Source organism: Myotis lucifugus, unplaced genomic scaffold (genome assembly GCF_000147115.1).
Source record: "Myotis lucifugus unplaced genomic scaffold, Myoluc2.0 scaffold_172, whole genome shotgun sequence".
In the NCBI taxonomy this organism is placed as follows: Eukaryota; Metazoa; Chordata; class Mammalia; order Chiroptera; family Vespertilionidae; genus Myotis; species Myotis lucifugus.
Window position 1 is genome coordinate 2,015,144 of NW_005871220.1, and position 16,540 is coordinate 2,031,683.

At 38.5% G+C, this 16,540-nt stretch overlaps 1 protein-coding gene across 1 annotated transcript in view; it reads left to right on the forward strand.

Moving 5' to 3' along the window:
- The window catches only part of TENM2 (teneurin transmembrane protein 2), an 881,884-nt gene that overhangs the window by 69,501 nt on the left and 795,843 nt on the right, over positions 1-16,540 (forward strand).

The window sequence follows — 16,540 nt, forward strand, 5'->3', positions numbered from 1 at the left end:
GTATTGATGTCCCCTTCCTGGTAAATGGCAACCTGGGTTATATATTTATTTTTTTCATGAAGATCTCTTAAGAATCCTACCTTATCTTAACCTTTTATTTCCAGGCGGCAATGCCTCATATCCTCGTATTGAAGATCAAACTCAGAACAGATGCTCTGGACTTTAATAATGACAAATAGGAAGGGGTTTGTCTTCAAAAAAGAGTTCTGTTCTGGGTGTACTTTTCTCCTTGGTACCTATGTGGGCTAACGACTTCCCACATCTTCTATCACAGATCGCTACTGCTTATCCATCAGCTTTGTAGACGGGTTTTAATGAAACTTTGAAAATTAAATGCTTCCGATCATTAAGCAGTAAATACAAGGAAACCTAAGAAAGTCATTAAGGAGATAAGGTGCTTATTTGTGGGTTTCTCAGCAACTCACAACTATGTTTAGTCAAAACCATTTTTTTAAAAAAGAGAAATCGCATTAGGTACAGTTGATTTATGAAGAAAACATCAAATGCTATGTGGGTTGTTATGAATATATTGTGTGTTTGATAAAGGAATTACCATTAAAATGCATCCAAGTAGATCAGTTAAGGGTGTTTATATAAAATGCTATAAACTTATCCTAGAGCAGCTTTAAGGATGTTCTTGCATTAAAAAAATAAATAAATAAAGGAAACTTGCAGGCAGACAGCTTGTTGCCGATGCAAAAGCAGAGCTAAGTATTACTTGATCTCAAAACTGTTGAAAATACATCATTTCCTGGGTAAGTTGCATGTAATCCAAAAGGTGTCACTTTGTTGCATTTAAATTTAGGTTTAATTCTGAAATAATGTATTCCATGGTGGGGACAAGGGGATGTGTCTTAATTATGCCTTCGTTCGCCTAGTTAATCAAGGTGTGCTCTCGAGGAAAAATCCGCACTTGACTCCTTTTGAATTCTGACAAAATTCTGCCACTTGGCACATTCAACACTCCAAGGTGCTTCATTGATAGGAAATTACTTTTAGAAGTTTCCAGAAAGGCATACATTGAATTCATTTCCTGACGTACTTTTTCAGCTTCCGTATGTGTCGGATATAGTTCCAACAGAGGCAGTTTGCTTATCTAATAAATAAAACCCCTTGCAATCCAAGAACTTCAGGAACAGTTTAAACAAGGTATTTTAGCAAAATTTCCTTGTTTGGTATTTTCACTGGTCTTATGGGAACCAAATACACAGAATTATTTATACATACTTATGGAGTTTGCACCCTCTCTTTGAAAGCTACATACATCTTTAAAAACTCCACTAATAAAGAGAGGTTTCCACGAACAAAGGGAGCCAAAAATGCTTGCCTTGAATTTACCCAGACTGTTATGGATGGGAGAACTTTATAATTAGTGATGTATTTGATAGGCCAATAGTTTCTTTGTTTTCAACACTATTTGAAACATCATGTTTGAACAATTTTCACCTTAGGGAAGTCTCTATAAATCGCTGGGTACTCATAGGAAGTAAACCCTTGGACAGAGTGTCATTATTTTTTCTGGAATTGCTAGTTATAATGCAGTCAGATGCATAAAGAAAAATGATAGAAGGCCTACGCAACCCTTTCATACCTGTGTCTGGCAGAGGCCGGAGGGGTATTGTAGCCATAGTCCAAGCTTAGGTAATAGACGGTTATTTTAAAATATTGAGAATGTGTTTTCTTTTCTCCGTTTAACCATTGTTCAGTATTTCCCATATTCAAAAGATGTGCAGAATGCATGTTCTGTTCTCCTTTGCAGCCAGAACTAAAACTAAGAAACTGTGCACGTCATGTCATAAGCTCTTTAAGCAAATAACAACCAGGTACACACTCCTCTGCACAACGAGGCGCTGACTTCCGTCCACTTCTTGCTCTCGCTTCCCGACAAATTCTGTTTAGCTCACGGAGAAATCAATGCGTTTTCACATCACTGACTTTATGAAGTTTGGGAATGTATTATCATATAGATTGACAGTTGCCCCACTGATTCCTCACCACAGCATGGACACTCACCAAGCCGTCATTAATTTCCTCACACTTGTACCCGCAGTGGCTTCCTCCATAATAAACACTCCGTCCTTCAGAACCAAATCGATAACCTTTTAGGTACGCCTCTCGTGAACAGGAAGTAACAAGGATCTATGCTTTGAAAAAGAAGCTCTCCGATTTCATGTTAGAATGTAAGGAGATGTGGTCATAAAAAGGAATCTATTCCTTGGATCCCATATATTCCTATGACATGTTTATGGTGGGGTCTCGAGGTACATAGAGTTCCCCAGTGCTTCTTGAAAACCACCCTTAAAAAATTCCTAGTGTGGTTTTATGAAGCATAGGTAGAACATGGAGACAGGTCTCAAAACCCAACTTCTCTCTCTCTAATGTGAAATATGTATCCAACCTTCAAACTCATGTCATAAATTTCCGGATGGCAGCAGTCCTTCCTGTCTGCTGCTGGGACAAAAATGACCCACTAGTCACTTGAAAATCCTATTACACTGAGCACACAGATGAGACTGTCTTTTTTTTTTTTTTTTACCCCCGGCATAAACATTTCAGAACCATCACCCCTCGCAGCTCTGCATCTTATGCTCACTGTGTGACCACCAGATTAGCATCGGGCTTGGCTTGGGTTTCTTTCAATAGATGAAACGCTCGGGTCCGGGTTATTTTATCAGGCTCTTTACCTCGGTCTGTAGGTTAACGATGGCTTGGTTAGAAACGGCAATGAGATTTGAGAACAGCGCGGCCAAGTTTCTGCCGCTGTGAAATTTCACTGCATCTATCGAAAGGGCTTTCCCGGTGACTTTAAATTAGAAACATTCCTTTTTGGGGTAATAAATGTCCCACTTAAAATATATCCTCTCTGAGGCCCTTTGTGTCGCCCGAGTTATGGAGAAAATGGGGCAGTCACTAGTACACAAGAATAACTAATTGCCTTCTTAAAAATGCGGAGAAGCACACGTTGTAAAAAATCTGGTCTGTGTACCCTTGACTCCCTTAGGCAGTTTCTTCACCTTGGGGACTTGAAAATATCCTTGAGGTTTTTGTTGGTTTTTTTTTTTCCCCAGCACAGTTCTATTATAAGTTTCACTTATATTATTGGAAATCCAGGAAGAAGAAAAGACAAAGAAAATAGGCTTGGCTATGGGATCGGGAGCCAGACATTACAGAAAACGAAATCTGGCCTCGGTTAAAGCTTTAAAAAAAATTATCCTTCCCTTCTCCTCTCCGTTTCCACCCAAAGTAAATAAGGACAATGTTCATTTTCATCTGTTGTCAACTGGGACATTTATAATTCTCATAATGTGCTTTGAGGCTGAAACTATAAATGTTGGGTTAATTCCATTGCATTTCACCAAATGCATTTATAAAACAAGCCGGCTCTGGGCACATAATGGATTTGTGTAGAGTGTGTTTGTGGAACATAGATTCTATTAGATTGTGAGTCCTCCTGGCAGGTCTGCGGTGCCCGTGTCTCCTCCAAGGGCCTAAGCACACGGCCACTGGCTGCATGTTAATTGAGACATGAGGCATGAACTCGGAGGGAAGGAGGATTTTCCTTCGTACCAGAGACAGTGTCTGTAGGTGGTTCCCGCCATCCACATGGCACTCATTTGTCATATGGGGTGACTTTCTTCCTCTCTCTTCAAAATGTGGCTTCTGGGTAAGTTTCACTTTGGAGTTCCCCGTAAGTAAACACCTCCAAGACCTGCTGTGGGGTTTTGTCTCAACCCCACTCTGTTCCTCTCGCATGCTGTTAAACTTCCTTTGTGTTTTAGAAGCTACTCTACTCCTTTCGTCTCCCCCATCCTGCATGTGTGAGCTACACCGAATGCCTAGAACAGAAGTAAAAACTTACTGTAAGCACCAGGTAATTGTAGCTCAGGGCTCATAAATTTGCCCTTGAAGTTGGGAGTAAGAGTAGTAAAAGAGGTGGCTACGAAAATTACAAGGTAATATTGGACTGTACGTTTGATGTTGGTATGCGGATGATTTCTTTTCCAGGCAAACTTTATGGAAAAAACTTACATGGAAACTTATTGTCTTAATTCCTTAAATACAAAACAAAACAAAACAAAAATGAAAGAAAACAAAACAAACTTTAAATCCATTTAAATGACAATTATTTGAAAGTGTGATTGTGAGCTTTATTTTTTTTATTCTTGGAAATTTGAAAGAATAATGTTTATAGAGAAGAACTTAAAATGAGGTAGCATGGATTGAAAAAAAAGATGCGAGAACAAAATGTCCCAAGCTCCCAGCCTTGTCTACTCCTAAATAAAAGGATGATTTGATTTTGATAACTGTGATTTGATTCACTAAAAGTGCAGATATTAGAGGCTCTAGACTAGAGCAGTGGTTCTCAACCTTCCTAATGCCGCGACCCTTTAATACAGTTCCTCATGTTGTGGTGACCCCCAATTTCATTGTTACAAATTGAACATAATTAAAGCATAGTGATTAATCACAAAAACAAATGTAATTATATATGTGTTTTCCAATGGTCTTAGGTGACCCCTGTGAAAGGGTCGTTCGACCCCCAAAGGGGTCTCGACCCACAGGTTGAGAACCGCTGCTCTAGAGTCAGCTTATTTAAAAAAAAAAGTTTATTTTGCCTTTTTGCAAAATTAATAGGAGTCTCAAATATATAGTAATTATTACAGTGTTAAAATACAGCTGATAATAATAGACAATCAGAGACAAAATTTAGGAATATCAAATTGTCACATGGCGTGATACATGAGCAAGAAATGGGAGGCTTGATGTTTGGCCAATGAACCTGGATGAGACTTCGGTGATCTAGATTTCCGGCTGAGTAAGCCATGCTTCCATTGCTGTAACGTAGTGAACTTGAAGGACCCTAGCCTATGTGCTGATTCCAGCGCTGCATGTTCCACATTATAAACTTCAGTTGCATGGTTCTTAGGTATTTATATTTCTTTCTTTCCTTTGGTGGTTTCTTTCATCTTTGTTAACGCTCCCAGGGGCTATCAAGCAATGGCTCCATTCAAAAAATACAATAAATAAAATGCAGCACTAAGCCTTCCTTTTGGCAGGGCCAGCCTGATTATTACACGTGTAATCTCCAGGCCTCTGGGGAGACACTGGGCTTGCTGGGTAATAATTTGGCTTTAAGCTGCTGAGTTCCTGATATCTGTACTTTCACTTCGGTTAAGCAGCAAAGGCAGGAAACCGGTGAGAGGCCACATGTTTCTGTCCCTTCACAATCAGAAGCCTCTTCACGCAGAAAACTCTCAATTTTTTTGCTTAGTGTGCAGCCACTTTTTAGTTTCGTTGTTGTTTGTCAGGGATCAAATTAAATTTTAACTTTGGGGAGAGATGGAATAAGTTATTAAGGCCATAAATAAAATGAGTTAAAGCTAAGGACGTTGATAGTATAAATTTTCTAGACATCCGAGTCAGGATGAATTGGCACAGAAAATAATAGCAAAGTAAAAAGTGCGTATTAAAAGTAAAGAGACATGTCAATGACCCGTTCTGGAACTGGGACAGGGCAAGTGGAAGGAGGCAATTTTAAGTGATAGGTTTGTAAACAGGATAGACATTGCAGATATGTAGGTGCTGTGTATTTATGCATATACAGAAGGATAAAACTTTTACTTATTCCTTAATGCTGAGTATTATTTAGCACAGGCTGAAAGAACTGCCTAGGAAATTATTCCTCCCAGTCTCCTTAAACTCGGCTTTAGGACTGTGAAAGAAATAAAGACGGAAGTAAAAGGTCCAAGGAATAGTCATTAACAACAGTGGTCACGAACTGTAGGCCCAGGAGTTGTGCTCTTTGGTTAGTTTTAGGCAGTGTCTAAAAATTGTACATTACTAAGCAACATTTGAAAAGTGGGAGATTTCATATTAGAAATTTGTTTTTTGGGCTTCTCTCCAGATCTACAATACCCAGTGACACCTGTTTCGGTTTGGTTTTGTATTGGGTTAGAAGCAGTGACGCTGCAGTTCTAGGTGGTTCCTGTCACCTGAGTCACCCAAGCTTTCCCCAGGCACCTCCTCTCATTTGAGGTTCACTGTAGCCTTTGTAGGCACTGGAGTTACCAACCTTAACCTACATATAAACTCAGAGATACTAAAAATGGTAGAAACAAAGCTGGAAACCTGCAATTTTAGCTTCATTTAACATGTGTTCGGAACAGTTATGTTAGATCTTTTTCTTTTCTTTTTTCTTTTTTTTTTTTTGGTAAATTTGACTTCTCTGTAAAATGGGGTTAATTTTGCTATAACAAATTTCTAAAATAGTTTTCAGGATAAACGAAAATTTAAGGGCAAACTAAAATAAAGTGAAATCATATGAAAATCAACTTAATTTAAAAATGAATACGGGAATTGTATAAGTGTCAGAGGGGATCTTAAGTGGGTGATATGCCCTCCCACCTTCTAAGTGGGTACCCTGAAGTCCTGAACAATTAAAGTGAGAATCTCTTATTTTAACACATACACTTAAAGCCATTTTAATGTAAAAGGATCTAGGTGGACCTTTAGGAAATAGGTGGAGGGAAAATGTACTTTAAAATCTTTAGATACTTGAGCTGATTGAGGAAAACCCCAGGGCTTTTCAGGAGGAAGCCATTTAAAGAGAAGGAAAATGCCCGGCTGGTGTGGCTCAGTGGTTAAGCATCGACCCATGAACCAGGAGGTCAAGGTTCAACTCCCTGTCAAGGCACATGCCTGAGTTGCAGGCTCAATCTCCAGTAGGGGGCGTGCCGGAGACAGCCTATTAATGATTCTCTCTCATCATTGATGTTTCTGTCTATCCCTCTCCCTTCCTTTCTGAAATCCATGAAAACATATTTTTTTAAAAGAGGAGGAAAATGACTTTGTACTCATTATGTTCCATTTTGGTCAGGCAAGTAAGTGGTTTGTGGAATCTGTTATAGGTAAGTGGAAGACAGTAAAGCAAGTTTCAGGGTTATATGAAGACAGTGAGCACCCCACAAGGAAAGAGTGGGAGCCATGCAGGATAATGCCGGGTTGGGGATAGTGCTCCCCAAACTGAGAAATGTCCCTTATCTGCAAGTGGATAAGCAGAGGACCAAGTATTATTCAGGGATACTCTCGCCTACTGTGCAATATACTCCCAGTTCTCGCAGCATCCCAAGGATACTTGTGAAGGAGAAAAGATCATTGAAATGCAAGCCTGTTTACTAATAGAAGGGACTGAAATACTTGAGTTAGCATTCCTTGGAACCTCTCCATTCATGGAGGTTTATATCAGCCCTAGGGGACTAGAAAAGATCGACAGAGCAGCAGTATTTCTGTTTGTGTTAAACATAAAAAAAGGGTGATGTGGATTTACATGGAGAGAGCCAGGAGCATGAGGAAGTGTGGGAAGTATTTCTCACAGTATATTTTATGCAAGAGATACACTCTCATACATTCACTGGTCAAACAGCATCTTTGCAATGAATTAGAAGCAGAAAATCGGTATTTGGAAGCTAATGTGCATTGGTTAAATATGCATATTTTAATACACACATATGTGAAGCTGATAGAATTATGTTCTGTTTTATTTAGCTTTGACAAAGAGTAGCTAAGGAGGAGATACTTTAATATGGAGAATTCCTATTTTATTTTGGAAAAAAAATTTAAGGAGTGGCTGCTGGATGTTCAGCCTTATACAAAACCATTGTGCGTCTCTGTGCAGGTATCTGTGTTATATGTATACAGAGGGCTGTTGGGAGGAGGGACGTTATTGAGAGGGATTGAGCTCAAGTCTAAGCAACCAATCTCCAGAATATGTGGATAATCCATTACCTTGTGGCAACCTATTAGTTTTTGTCTTTTTGTTCATGGCTATCCGCACTGATCATACTTTACTATTTTTTGACACAATCCCTATTTTCTTCTCTCAATTCCCTGTGTCAGCTTTCACTTCTTACACGGGTAGATGAAAATACCTCCTTTGTTGTTTATTGAAGGAAGCAAGCACCCCTACACGTTTACTGAGAATTTCCCGTCTATTCTCAACAGAGAAATAAGGAAATAGCACTGTATATGTCAGCAGGCTGGGAGAGGAAGGGCGGCTTTGAGGAGATAGAGTTTTAATTAGGTTGTAAATGAGGGTTAGAGTTTATATGAGTGGGACTGAGATGAAGGATGTTCCAAATGAAGGAAAACCAATGTGGATGGTGGTCGGAGCGTGAGGAGGGAGTGCAAAGATGATGATGATTTTTTCAGGAACATTCTCTTCCAAAAAGTCCAGCTGCAGTCATACTAGTGGGAATGTGGTGATTTGGTTGGACAGCAGTACATATATATCACTGGAGATATAGGAACCAGTTGACCAGGAGCGTGCAGCTTCCTGCTAGGAATTATGATGGTCTGACCAAGAAGAACTAGAGAGCTACAAGGTTTAATTGAACAGGAACTATTACATTTTAGGAAGCTTCTGATTAGTGTGCATGTGGACACCCGCACATGCAAACACACACACACACACACACACACACACGTGTTTGGACAGGAAGGTAACAAAATTAGGAGCTGTGATATCAGGGAGGGACACAGTGATCCAGGTCAGAGGACCCAAGACATGGCTGGACTGCAGAGGCTTCTGCTTTTTGAGTTTTCAGTGAGAGAAATGAACCACCGACAAGCATATGAATGTTGTATAGTTGTAATTAAGATGTTAATATTTGAAATGCATCTAATTTGAAGCTCATGGAGTATAAGGAATGTTTCTTACAGAGGAATCTATGATGCATCCACATACGACAAAGTGTTAAAACAGCTGGGCTCAAGTGTTTATACTAATTACATGATTAGATAATAAAATAGCACCAAATATTGCTATTTATAGGAAAACACAGGCCATAATACTATTTTTTAAAGAACAAGTGTGTTATTATAGGTGAACATTGTCTAGAACTCTTTCAGGGTGATTAACAATTTCTTGAAGTTTATTCCTGTTTCTATATCCTTCTTGAAGTCATATTCTCATGTAACTTGTTTAACTTCCTCTGTAAGTATATGTCTCTCTTCTCATCCCTAATCATTTCTATTTTCACCTCTTATGCTTTTTAAAAAAAATCAGGCTTCAAAGAGATATTTATTTCTCTTTCAAGTTTTGTATTTATTATTTACTCTAACTTTTTTCACTCTTGTTATGTTCATCCTTTATAATGCTCTCATTTTATCTTTTTGAGTATATTTTGTTATACTTTTTCTAACATTTTAAGATGAGTATTAAGTTTTGGTACTTTCAGTCTTCCTTATTTAATAATAGTAAGTATATTTACCAGGTTGTATAGGTTTAATACAAAGTGGTATCTTCATTGCTTCTTTTTTTTCTTTTACTCCTCAACCAAGGAGATGTTTATAGATTTTTAGAGAGAGGAAGAGGGAGAGAGAGAGAGAGCGCGCACACATTAATTGGTTGCCTTGCATATGCGCCTAGCCAGGGACTAAACCACCAGCCTAGGTATGTGACCTGACCAGGAATTGAACCCAAAATGGTGTACTGGACAATACTCCAACCAACTGAGCCACCTGGCCAGGGCCTCTTCGTTGCTTTCAAAAGAGTCTTAGCCTTGTGGACTCTCAAAGTAAAACAGTATTTTAATGCTATCAGTTTTCACTTTAGTACTAATAAGTGCTGAAAAGGCCATTTTTTAATTAATCCCTTATGGTTTCCAAGGAACATATAATAATATATTATAGCATATGCTATGTAAATATATAAATATGTAAATATATAGGGCTAAACTATATAATAAAATTTTGCAAAATATATCTAAAACATATGGAAATATGAATGTGTGTATATATATCCCCCCCAACACACACACCCATACACACACAGAAAAGCTTGAAGAAGAATAGAAATCACCTGTAATTTGACACCAGAAACAAGCTTGGTTAATATGTTGGTGCATTTATTTTTCAGGCTGTGTGCTTGTGTATATATGTGTATACACAATATACATATTTTACAGAGTAGGCATCATGTGTACAAGCCCTGTGTAGTTTTTTTTTTTCAGTTAATATATTCCATGGCATTAAATGTCTTCTACAACAGTTACAGGCTTCATAGTATTCCTTTAGCATGAAATTTCCTCAGTTTCCTTTCATTGGACATTTAACTTGTTTCATTCTGGAAGCATTAAAGAATAGTGTTATGAATAAAACCTTTGTAGCTAAATTCCTATTCATCTCACTAACTTATTTCTGAAAACAAATTCCTAGAAGATTCAGAACATACACGGTTACAAAAATGTCATTCTTTTTTTTTTTAAACAAAATTGTCATTCTTCCCCACGGGTCTCCTGGAGGAAGGTTAGCCTTGGCCCAGGCGCCCTGTGAGAATGACCTGGCACCCACTCACGCTCAGGAGCACAGAAAACAGTGCTAATGTGCTTCCTGTTTATGGGTGAAAATATTTTCATTCTGGTTTCCAACTCTCCCTGAATTTATTGTCTACTTATATTTCTTATTTTAAAAGATATGGGAATGAGTCTTCTCATTTTGAGATTTGTATTTACTTTTTACAATGCCTAGGTGATCTTTGAATAAGTCCTGCTGTGCTTATCTATACAGAGAGCTTAAAAATGTTCATTTACAGGTGTGAAAGTCATTTGGCTACATTCTCAAGATCATGTGATTTGTTTTTGTGGGGTAGAAAACCATAAATATATATGGTTATATATATGGAGATAGGTAGATAGATAGATAGATATTACCTGGAGATCTCAGAAATCCATTTAATCCATCAGGCTCAAAAGCTGGGAAAGCATTTGAAAGGGTTGTATTAAACAAAGAATAAAGTTAGCTCTGAGTGGGGAAGGGATTTTTTTCCATCACAAATATCTCAGCTGTTGTTCAGAACGCGGGACATTATTTCAGATTGTTAATTTATAACAAACCAAGGATAGAATTGAATTACACATGATGAAAGGAGTTTCACATCTGCTAAGACAATCTGCAAGGCACCTTGAGGAGATAAAATCGAGTAAATGATGTATTAAATATTCTTAAAACTTCCTCCATCTATGGGGCCTTTGATTCAATGAGGATAGTAATCATAAACACAGTGGTATCTCAGCTATTGGTATTTTTACAAAAGAAGTAGGTCTGCATATAAGATAAATATCTCAGTGCAGAAAGAAATACTCTGAAAATAATCATGTGGAAGCAATTGCTATTATAATAAGCATATGGTCCTGCTAATATAGTGTTGCTTAATAATTGATGTTACAGGGGAGAAAAAAGAGTAGAAAAAGTTATTTATTTTGGGCAACACTTTGTACATTCAGAATGGAAAAGACCCTAGTGAAATGCAAAACAATTAAGAGAATACAGGCCCTCTTCCACTTCCGCTGATACACATTTATGGCTATGAACAACAAGGCACATTGGGAAGGCAGGAAGTATACAACTCAACTTAATCTGTCCCTCTGTGGTATTTCAGGCCCTCCACAATATAGTCCAATTTTATGTTTTTAGCCCTTGCTCCCACTTCTCCTCTAAATATATTTTCAGCTCCAGCCCAACTGGGCTACTTCCTTTTTCCAGAGCATATTCTTTCCTCCCCTGTGTCTTTGTTCATCCTGGTCCTATTCCCTTCACTTTTATTGTTATCCCCAAGCCCGCGCATTTGTCACCTTCTAATCTATCTTCACAGAGTTATCTAAGATGCTAGGTCTTCTATCACACCATTCTGATCTCTTCAACTGTATGTGAATGCCCAATCCTTAGAATTCTATAGCATTTTATTTATTGATTTCTTTTGGAACTTGGGGGAAATGGTGTAGACTTCACCAAGGTAGAGCAGTAAATGAATTAGGATGTATTTTGGAGATAGAATATACAGAATTGGGAAATGGTTAAATGTAGGAGTTGATTAAAAAAAGCAATCAAGGATCTCTGACTTCAGCAATGGAATGGGTTCCTAATTGCATAGAAGAGAAGACCTTAGAAAGGGTCGGGTTTAACCAAGAGTTCCATTTTGTTCATTGTTAAGTGGCATAAGACACCCAAGTAGAAAGGTATGTGAATAGTTGTGTAATTACTAAAAATGGAACCTAGACGAGAGGTCAGAACTGGAGACATCAGCTGGAGAATCAACAGCATAACCGTGGTCTATACTGGTAGATACCCATGGAAGTTGATGAGCTCCCACAAGGAGAAAGGAAGAAAGAAGAGTAGAGGTAGGGGCAAACTCTGACTAGCTCTTTTTTCGATGTTGGGCAGAGAAGAAGGAGCACTCAAAAGAGACTGGAAACATATTTTTGGCTTAAACACAGTAGTTCTGCATTCATTCTTACATGATTTTCGTTAGGCTACTAATGGCTTCCAGTTTGGGTGTGGCTGCATAATCTCAAAACTCAAAAGTTTTCTTATTCTTTTCTCTCCATAACTCTGCTGCCTCAATCAAAGGAGGCAAAACTGCACGGCCTCGGAACCTAATAAATGGGATAGGCTTTCTCATATGACTGGTAAACTGGTCTCAGCATCATTTCAAAATGGATTGAGTAATGGGTGGCAACATTTAACTAGAAACTTTTAATGCATTCAGAATAGTATTGAGCACCTACTATCTATTTTAAAAGGTCCTTCCTTCTTGGAACTTAGATTCTAGTTGGAGAGAAAGAGAGTAAAAAATGAACATAGAATAAAAGAAGGAAAGAAAGAGACATAGAGAAAGAAAGAAATGAGAGAGAGAGGGAGAGAGAGAGAGAGAGAGAGAGAGAGAGAGAGAGAGAGAGAGAAGGGAAGGAATGAGGGAGGGATGGAGGGAGGAAGGAAGAACGATAGGAAAGAATAAAAAGCTGTGCTAGCAAGTGATAAATTCCATGGAAAAAAGAAAAGTAGAGAATAAAGGTAGCTGGGAGTATGTGCTTATAGTTTTTCAGTTTTAAAAAGGGTAGGATGTCAGGGAAAGGTTTATTAAAATGGTAATATTTGAGAAAACAAAACCTTATAGGAGGGAAGGAATTTAGTTTTGAAATAAAATTTACTGTGCATATTTCTGAGGTTAGAGCATCCCGGGCAGATGGAAGAGTTAGTGCAAAGACTTTATTGTAAGATCATGCTTGGTGTATTTGAGAAAGTCATTGTGATTGTAGCAAATGGCACATTGGGAACAATAATAGGAATGAGGTCAGAGAGGTAAAGGGAGAGACAGATCATAGAGGACATCATAGATAATTAAAACTGCAGTCTTCATTCTGAGGGAAATGGAGATCTATGCAGATATTTTTAAGTGACATGATCTGACTTCCCATTTGAAAATATCACTTTGGCTATTAATTGCGTTTAGAATAGAGCACAATAGGCAAGAATGGGAAGACCAGTCAGAAGGCTATTATAGTAGCCAAGGCAAGAGATGATAGTGTTTAGGACCAATAGAGGTGGTGATAAATGATGTGATTCTTAATACATTTTGGAGGTAGAGGTAGTAATATGTCCAGATGTATTGTCTGAGAAGTATGTGAAAAGGAGACATCAAGTTTCTTGACTATTTTTAATGGGGTTATCTGGGGTTGTTTTATTTGTTTGTTTGTTTACTAAGTTGTAGGATATCTTTCTATATTTTGGACATTACCTTTTATCAGATATATGATTGGTAAATAGTCTCTCCCATTTCAAAGGTTGTCTTTTCATTCTGTTGACAGTTCCCTTGCTGTGTAGAAATTTTTTAAGCTGTTGTGATAACAAGCCAATGAACTAGGGGCTTGGGGAATGACAGGAAGATAATTTCATCCCTTCTAAAGAAATATAAATATATATTCTAGGGTGCACGGTAGTATTCCTGCTGAAATACTCAGTTAAGGAAGAGGGATGACTGCACATTGAAGATACAGGAATGACAGTTTGAATTTATATACCTGAAATATTGCTTTTCTGAAATATGAATCCAAAAAAGTAGACGTCAAAACATGACTCAGGGTCATTTTCTCTACGATTCAATACGTGGGCTGAATGCTTTAAAAATATCCAAAATTCCTATCACTATTTCTCCTAGGAAAACCATGCCTATATCTAAGACCATGGGTAAAAGTGCTTTCAACTTCCAATCTGTCCCTGTAAAAACAAAACAAAAAAAGGGTATTAATGAAAAAAATATATACTCTGTGCCCTATGATGGTGTAACATGTTAATGGGAGAGGTCAGAGGGCTTAGGAGAAAAATTCTAGAGACCTACGTTTTTCCCCTGGTTCTGCCACTAACTAGCTGTATGGCTGGGGACAGCAGACCCAATCTCACTAGATGTCAGTACCATTATTTGTGATAGGAATACACTGGATACAGGATGGCATATCTATTACGTACAGGAATCTTCAATCCAGATAGAAAAGGATTTGAGTCCTAGCTCTGTCCCTTACCAGTTCCATGAACTTGCCAAGTTACCATTAATCTCTTAAAACCTTTGTTTCTCCTTCTGTACAATGGGAGTAATAGTTGTACCTCTCCCTTATTCCTGTGATTATGAAATGAGATGATGTATACCAAACTGCTACCTTTGGTGCCTGGTACATGGAAAACACTTCAGGCATAGTACTACTTATTTTTGTAGCACCGTTTTCAAAATAAATTTCTTTGTCACCATATTTAATCAATTCACACTGCTTTTAAAGTTTATGGATTTTTCACATGCAAGTCATTTCAACATGATTTCTGGTGTCTCCTTCATAACCCTCGGCTATCAGAATCTTGGGCAGAAGTATAAATCCCTGTTCTTGCATTGATCCTGCGGTGAAAGCCATGGGGATTATATCACTCTTAACTGAGATTGGCCGTCCTCTTTTTCTGGGAAGCCGTCAGAAGTGGGAGTGCTGCCTTGTATATCAAGAAGGGATTCGAAAAGGTGATTTCATTTGCGCTTTCATTTTGTTCTTCAAGGAAAGGGAGTTAAATATTAAATAAGAAGTCTAATCCAGTAAATAGGGTGATGCAACCATCCCAGACTCACGGAGTTTATGATAAAAGGAGCAGCAAAAGGGATCAAAGCCAATAATGAGCTAGGATGAGCGGAGTGAGGAGCAGAGCGAGAAATTTGGGATGAGATCAAAATGCGCCAGAAGCCAGTCATGGTCTGCAGTGCAGATCGCCTGCACTACAGCAGAGCACTGCAGCGTCACTCATTCAAAGCATCAGCCAGTTACTGCATATCCACTGCCTGCTGGAAACTGGGAATGTAAATTTAAAGATAAATTTCACATAATCCCTCACATCCCCAGGTAACTCACATCCTAGCAGGAAGAAAAATACCCACCTGGTGACAGCAGGTAGAATAGCACAAGAATTAAGCACGTTTTGTTGTTGTTAATCGTCACCAGAGGATATTTTTCCATTGATTTTTAGAGAGAGAGTGGAGGGGAGGGTGAAGACAGGTAGAGAGAAACATCAATGTGAGAGAGACACATTGATTGATTGGTTGCCTTCCACATGTGCAATCCAGGTACATGCCCTTGACTGGAATCAAACGCAGGACCCTTCAGTCCAAGGGCCAGTGCTCTATTCACTGAGCCAAACTGTCCAGGGCAAGCACATTTCTTTGTAATGAGACTGTGTTGGTTTAAAGCTCAGTTCATTCACTTCCTAGCTTTTGGGACATGGAAAATTATTGCATTTCTCTGAGCACGAGTTTCTTCATTGGTAAATGGAAGTACCTACCCTTGGATTTGCTGCGAAGAGTAGATAAGTAAGATGTGGAAATGGGCTTAATGAAATATCTACTCTCTAATATGGGCAATGATACATATTATTGTAGACCATAATAAATGTTGCTGTGTGATTAAAACTTTCACCAAGAAATTAATATCTGGTCTGGACCTTGAAGCCAGAAGATTGGTCTGGTTGGGAAAGAGAATGGATGATGTCTTAAGCAGAGGGAACAGCAGAATCATAATTCAGAGCTCTTAATGTGTTAGTAGGACTGGGGAATAAAGAACAATATTGCAACAGAGAAGAGAATGGTGGGGTGGGAGAAAAATTGCAAGTGAACAAAGAGGAGACTGGGAAGTCCACCCTGAACTGCATAGCAAACACATTTGGACTTGACTCCACAAGTGAGTGGGAGCTGCACTTTAGAAAAAATTGCTGCTGTGGAATCTCTATTAGGATGAGGAGAGCATGGACCAGAAAGTGGAATTAGAAGGCCAATGGTCCCACCTAGGGCAGTGAGAGTGATGGGAAGGAATAAAGCAAAGGCAGGTTTCAGAGGCAACTTGGCAGTGGCCAGCAAGTGATTGGAGTGGGCAGAGGATCTAAGGGAGATTATAAGAATTACAACCAGGACGACCAGGTTAGAAGAAAGTTTGTAAATGAGATAGAGGCTAGAAAGAGAGGACCCATCAGGGAAACAAGAAGCTTTGTTTTGGAAAATATTGAGTGTAGATTACCTAGAACTTCTGTGTGCAGATTTAAAATAGACAGTTGGAAATGTACTAGTGTGAAAACGAGGCAGAGTGTGAAACTGGGACTAGAGATAAGGAAAGTATGATCCATAGGTTATAAGTGTCGATACATAAGGGGTAAGATGTTTGAAACAGGGGACATAGAGTGGCCA